This window comes from Mustela nivalis (genome assembly GCF_964662115.1).
Source record: "Mustela nivalis genome assembly, chromosome: 12".
Taxonomy (NCBI): Eukaryota; Metazoa; Chordata; class Mammalia; order Carnivora; family Mustelidae; genus Mustela; species Mustela nivalis.
Genome location: NC_139031.1, coordinates 78,989,956 through 78,997,378, shown reverse-complemented (window position 1 = coordinate 78,997,378; position 7,423 = coordinate 78,989,956). Strand labels below are relative to the sequence as shown.

General features: G+C 39.2%; 1 pseudogene across 1 annotated transcript; it reads right to left on the bottom strand.

Moving 5' to 3' along the window:
- Positions 1–4,449: 4,449 nt before the first annotated feature.
- On the bottom strand, positions 4,450–6,657 carry LOC309845072 (zinc finger CCCH domain-containing protein 14 pseudogene; annotated as a pseudogene). Its single transcript has one exon. The product of its transcript is annotated as a zinc finger CCCH domain-containing protein 14 pseudogene (transcript).
- Positions 6,658–7,423: the final 766 nt, after the last annotated feature.

The following is a 7,423-nucleotide window of genomic DNA, read 5'->3' as shown; positions in this document are numbered from 1 at the left end:
GTTCTTTGAAAGAGTTAATAAAATTGATAAACCCCTGGCCTGACTTATCAAAAAGAAAAGAGAAAGGACCCAAATAAATAAAATCATGAATGAAAGAGGAGAGATCACAACTAACACCAAAGAAATACAAACTATTATAAGAACATACTATGAGCAACTCTCCACCAACAAATTTGACAATCTGGAAGAAATGGATGCATTCCTAGAAACATATAAACTACCACAACTGAACCAGGAAGAAATAGAAAGCCTGAACAGACCCATAACCAGTAAGGAGATTGAAACAGTCATTAAAAATCTCCAAACAAACAAAAGCCCAGGGTCAGATGGCTTCCCGGGGGAGTTCTACCAAACATTTAAAGAAGAACTAATTCCTATTCTCCTGAAACTGTTCCAAAAAATAGAAATGGAAGGAAAACTTCCAAATTCATTTTATGAGGCCAGCATCACCGTGATCCCAAAACCAGACAAGGATCCCATCAAAAAAGAGAGCTATAGACCGATATCCTTGATGAACACAGATGCGAAAATACTCACCAAAATACTAGCCAATAGGATTCAACAGTACATTAAAAGGATTATTCACCACGACCAAGTGGGATTTATTCCAGGGCTGCAAGGTTCGTTCAACATCCACAAATCAGTCAATGTGATACAACACATCAATAAAAGAAAGAACAAGAACCATATGTAACTCTCAATAGATGCTGAAAAGCATTTGACAAAGTACAGCATCCCTTCCTGATCAAAACTCTTCAAAGTGTAGGGATAGAGGGCACATACCTCAATATCATCAAAGCCATCTATGAAAACCCCCCCACAAATATCATTCTCAATGGAGAAAAACTGAAAGCTTTTCCGCTAAGGTCAGGAACACGGCAGGGATGTCCATTATCACCACTGCTATTCAACATAGTACTAGAGGTCCTAGCCTCAGCAATTAGACAACAAAAGGAAATTAAAGGCATCCAAATCGGCAAAGAAGAAGTCAAATTATCACTCTTTGCAGATGATATGATACTATATGTGGAATACCCAAAAGACTCCACTCCAAAACTGCTAGAACTTGTAAAGGAATTCAGTAAAGTGTCAGAATATAAAATCAATGCACAGATATCAGTTGCATTTCTCTACACCAACAGCAAGACAGAAGAAAGAGAAATTAAGGAGTCAATCCCATTTACAATTCCACCCAAAACCAAAAGATACCTCGGAATAAACCTAACCAAAGAGGCACAGAATCTATACTCAGAAAACCATAAAGTACTCATGAAAGAAATTGAGGAAGACACAAAGAAATGGAAAAATGTTCCATGCTCCTGGATTGGAAGAATAAATATTGTGAAAATGTCTATGCTACCTAAAGCAATCTACACATTTAATGCAATTCCTATCAAAGTACCATCCATCTTTTTCAAAGAAATGGAACAAATAATGCTAAAATTTATATGGAACCAGAAAAGACCTCGAATAGCCAAAGGGATATTGAAAAAGAAAGCCAACGTTGGTGGCATCACAATTCCGGACTTCAAGCTCTATTACAAAGCTGTCATCATCAAGACAGCATGGTACTGGCACAAAAATAGACACATAGATCAATGGAACAGAATAGAGAGCCCAGAAATAGACCCTCAACTCTACGGTCAACTAATCTTCGACAAAGCAGGAAAGAATGTCCAATGGAAAAAAGACAGCCTCTTCAATAAATGGTGCTGGGAAAATTGGACAGCCACATGCAGAAAAATGAAATTGGACCATTTCCTTACACCACACCCCAAAATAGACTCAAAATGGATGAAGGACCTTAATGTGCGAAAGGAATCCATCAAAATCCTTGAGGAGAACACAGGCAGCAACCTCTTCGACCTCAGCTGCAGCCACATCTTCCTAGGAACAACGCCAAAGACAAGGGAAGCAAGGGTAAAAATGAACTACTGGGATTTCATCAAGATCAAAAGCTTTTGCACAGCAAAGGGAACAGTTAACAAAATCAAAAGACAACTGACAGAATGGGAGAAGATAATTGCAAAGGACATATCAGATAAATGACTAGTGTCCAGAATCTATAAAGAACTTAGTAAACTCAACACCCAAAGAACAAATAATCCAATCAAAATGGGCAGAGGACATGAACAGACATTTCTGCAAAGAAGACATCCAGATGGCCAACAGATACATGAAAAAGTGCTCCATATCACTCGGCATCAGGGAAATACAAATCAAAACCACTATGAGATATCACCTCACACCAGTCAGAATGGCTAAAATCAATAAGTCAGGAAATGACAGATGCTGGCGAGGATGCGGAGAAAGGGGAACCCTCATCCACTGTTGGTGGGAATGCAAGCTGGTGCAGCCACTCTGGAAAACAGCATGGAGGTTCCTCAAAATGTTGAAAATAGAACTGCCCTATGACCCAGCAATTGCACTATTTGGTATTTACCCTAAAGATACAAACATAGTGATCCAAAGGGGCACGTGCACCCGAATGTTTATAGCAGCAATGTCCACAATAGCCAAACTATGGAAAGAACCTAGATGTCCATCAACAGATGAATGGATCAAGAAGATGTGGTATATATACACAATGGAATATTATGCAGCCATCAAAAGAAATGAAATCTTGCCAATTGCGACAACATGGATGGAACTAGAGCGTATCATGCTTAGCGAAATAAGTCAAGCAGAGAAAGACAACTATCATATGATCTCCCTGATATGAGGAAGTGGAGATGCAACATGGGGGCTTAAGTGGGTAGGAGAAGAATAAATGAAACAAGATGGGATTGGGAGGGAGACAAACCATAAGTGACTCTTAATCTCACAAAACAAACTGAGGGTTGCTGGGGGGAGGGGGTTTGGGAGAAGGGGGTGGGATTATGGACATTGGGGAGGGTATGTGCTTGGGTGAGTGCTGTGAAGTGTGTAAACCTGGTGATTCACAGACCTGTACCCCTGGGGATAAAAATATATGTGTATAAGAAATAAAAAAATTAATAAAAAAAACCACATAGAATTGATATTTACCACTTGAGGTACCTAAGTTACACTTACCACTTGGAAGGCTTTTTGGAGGAAATGTCACCTGAGTTAAATTCTATAGGCTGAAGAGAAATTAGCCAGACAGATAGGAAGAGCTCTCAGGATGACAAAAAGAAACAAATATGCATGGTGGGACCAGAGAGTAAAAATATTTCATCATGTTTGAAAACAGATGATGACATAATATTTATAATACATTAAAGAGATTGTTCTTTATTTTGAATATTATTTAGTGCTATAGCTTGTTTATATTTGCATTTTAAAACAATCACTCTTTAGTAAGAGTAGAAATTTTCTAAAAGACATTAAGAGTGGGATATAACAGTATCAATTAAGATGTTATTCATAGTAATTAAGGTTAAAACAAAAGTTTTTATCCTGGATTGAGGCTCTTTTCTTTTTGAGAGAGAGAGAGAGTGCATGCACAGGATCAGGAGGGGTGTTGGGGGCCAAGGGAGAGGGAGAGAGAATCTTAAGCAGCTCCATGCCCAGCATGGAGCCCAACTTGGGGCTTGATCTCAAAATCCTGAGATCATGACTAGAGCCAAAATCAGGAGTCTATTGTTTAAGCAACTGAGCTACCCAGGTACCCCTTGGATATGAGCTTCTGAAAAAATGGAACTGTAAGTGGGGGAGGCTATAAAGAAAAAAAAGTAAGACACAACTACAAATTAAAGGCTAGCTTAAAAGATAGTGGCTGCACCAGTACTTTTAGAAGGAGATACGACATCTCAGAAGATGATTTCTTTCTGAGGCACATTGAGTTTGAGTGGTGAAGGTAGTCATTATTTGAATACATAGTCATTATTAGAATAAATATTTCTGTCACTGAGGAATTAGAATGAAGGTGAGGATAATAATTTGAGTCATTAAAATATACAAGAGATAGCTCAAGCCATGTAAATGGATGGAATCAATTAGAAATCCTGGAAGCACTGAATCTATAGAGTTGCTGAAGAAGAGAATATAATAAAGGAAAATAAAAGTGGCTAGAGAGACAGGTTAACAAATGTTAACCTAGAACTAACCAAATAACAGAATGCAAAAAAATAAAGAACAGGTTGCAGAGAGTAAATGAGACAAAAGTATGGAGTCAGATTTAAGAATAAGTCAATCATTAGATGTTTTGGCTTTTTTTTTTTTTTAACAAACATGCTTGAAATGTTTTAATAGAATTTAACTTATCCTTAAATGGTCTTTTCATAACCAAAACAAACAACAAAAAACACCCAATGTTAAAACCAGTTAATAAACTTACAGACTTGAAAAATTAGATACTTCAGGTAGGCAGTAAACTCAGTATTATGAAAGCAATGTTTCCAAGTTTCAAAGATTTGACAAGGTCTGCAGAATAACTTTTGCTAGTGGGTGGATACTCCACAATCTTCTGCCAAGTAGGACTGAGTGTCATTCACTGGTATGAGGTCGAATCCATTTCAAGGAGTGTTGTGTTGGCATAGTCATTGAAGGATGATAAAATGAGTAGTCAGGTCTTGTACACTGAGTGTTACATCTACAGTGTTTTGGATGATAGAAGGGACTTTCCATTTTCCTACAAGCAGGGAAATAATGACACAGTTGACTATTAGAAGCTAGAAGGTGGCACTGGTTTTGCAATTGCTGGCTCTGGAGACACTACTGGAATTCTTAGACTCATATGAGTGAAGGGACAATCTGGTTTAGTACATTTTGTATCATTTTCAATTTGGATGAAAGAACAAACATTTTTTTTCAGTAAATTTACAATGGGGAAGGCTTTGCAAGTGAAACAGGGTGATGGTAAGCACACTCATCCCCATTTTTAAGGCAGGTAAGTATTTGCAACATTTCAAAAAATCTTTCTGGTTTCTGGAACACACTCAGCTCACTCATCTCCCATCTGAAAAGCTACCATTTGGCTCATCAAGCTGCCTGCTCATCAAGTGCAAGTGCTGTGGATGGAGGAGAACTCTGAGTCCCTTGTTTGAGGTTGCATTTTGGTTTACAGGTTTCACTACTTCAAAACACATGTCCTCCTCTTGATCTGACATGTATTCTCGGAGCCTGGGGACACTATCCAGTGTCACTATAAATTTGGGACTTGCATGTTTATCTGGTGGTACAAGATTCCATCTGCCTAAGGTGTCCTGAAAGTACCTGAAGGGTAGCTCCAGTCTTCATCCCCCATTCTTGGTTTGGAGCCACTACTGTTTCCTCAGACAGCTTTGGCTTCTTCAGAATAAATGGTCTTGTGTCTGCATGGACTATGGATTTCATGTCATAGTAATCTTGACTGATCTGCAAAGTTTCTGCCATTACTGGCTCAATTAGCAGTCAGGATAACCACTGCCTCTGTTGAGTTCCTGGGCTTTTTTCTTTATTATATCCCTTTGTTTCCTCTTCTTTAATGGGGAGATTTATTCTGGGAGTCTTCCTTTGCCCCTGGACCATTTCTGTCAGCAATTCTTCTTGAGAAGTTCAAGTTCTGGGAGCAACTGGAAGTCTCTGTTTCTGTGAGACTAGAAGAGTTAGTTGTTTTTGTTATAGATTCTTGAGCTTCAGATACAGCTTTCAAAATTAGATTCTTGTTAGCTTGTTTAGAAGGTGGAAGCAAAGGTCTCCTTTCAGGCTTTGCTGGCACTTGACACACTGCTAGGGATGCTTCCTCTATGATACCCAAAATCATCATCTTCCTTCTCTTCTTCACCAACATGATGGAATTTTTTTTACTTTAACAGTTGAACTTACCATAAGCAACTTCCTCTTCTGAAAATTTTCTTCCTCAATACTTATTTTTCTCTGAGTTGTTTCTGAAGAAGGTTCTATAAGTCTCTTCTAAGCTGTTAAGCACTTATGGTTCACAAAAATGTCCTATTTCATACACCTGGCTGTTCTGTATATAGGTATATAGGTTGCTTGGTGGCACAAATACCATTTTGCTGCTGCTGAAATTGCAGCTTATTTAAATGAGAACCACTGTCTGCATTTTCACTTGCAGGTGGTTGACAATTTTCAATAGAAGTGTGAGAATAATTATATGAAATTGTCACTGTAGGGTTTTTTCTGAGATAAGGGATTCTCCTGCACAAAACTGACGTCTTCATCAATGGGGTCATCTGGTTCTGACTTAGTATCAATCACATCTTCAGAGGGTACTGTCTGCCTCAGAGGCTTCATAGCTGACATTAATCAGGTTGCAGCTCCATCATCATAAGTCTGTCTGACTTAGTAGTTTTCTGCACCTGTAAACTAGGAGAGACCTGGAATCTCTTTTTTCAGGGCTAGTGCTAGCAATGACAAGGGGCAGCACTGCAGCTTCATGCCTTCTCTCATCCTCCTGACAGAAACTGCTCTTTTTTGAAGACACATTATTATCAAAGATGTTGGTTTCAGAAGACTTTAAACTGGATGGGTCAGTTGTAACATAGCCAAGTTTATCTAATACACCATGAAGAGATAACGATGAATCGTGCTGTTCCCTAGGAACAAGGACAGGTCCTCTGTCATTTGGTCCTGACTTTCTTGTTGGCCACTATTACTATAATGTTATCAGGAAGTTCTTCATCAATGTAAGGTCTTGTAATTTCCCTTTACTGGCACTCCAGATCTTCGACTGATCTCCACGCCGATTTCCATGGCTCCAGCATTGGCAGTGGGTTCAGCCCCTCCTGTACCTTACTTCCCCAGAGCCTGGGACAGGTCCTTGCCCGTGGCTCGGTCACAGCAGGCACGAGTCACCAGCACCATTCCAGGGCACTCTATGTGTCCCACCTCCACAGTCTCAGCAAAAATACTTTTAAGGTGGTGGTGGAAAATCTACTATAAACAGTAGGTATGGACTAATACAGCTAGAAATAGAGTAATAGCTGAAAATATGTAGAGTTGAGGAAGGCTGTATATTTTATTTTCTTATGTATTTTGCTTAATGCCTTATGGTGGGAGATGTTTTTACATGTTTAAAAGCTATTGTGGGGGCACCTGAGTGGCTCAGTGGGTTAAAGCCTCTGACTTCGGCTCAGGTCATGATCCCAGGGTCCTGGGATCAAGCCCCGCATCGTGCTCTCTGCTCAGCAGGGAGTCTGCTTCCTCCTCTCTCTCTGCCTGCCTCTCTGTCTACTTGTGATCTCTGAGTGTCAAATAAATAAATAAAATCTTAAAAAAAAAAAAGCTATTGTGAAAGAGCAAATAGGAAAAGATAGGGTGAAGTTATGGGAGAGAGAAAATAAGGAGTAACATCCAGGCAGTAAAGGCAGATACTGTTGCCATGCCCCTACAGTTTACTGGTTCTATCTTCTCCATATGTCTCCATATTTAAAAAAAAAAAACAACATTTTTTTTTTTTTTAATTTGAGAGAGGGAGGGAGAAGGAGGAAGGGGCAGAGAGAGAAGGAGAGAGTCTTAA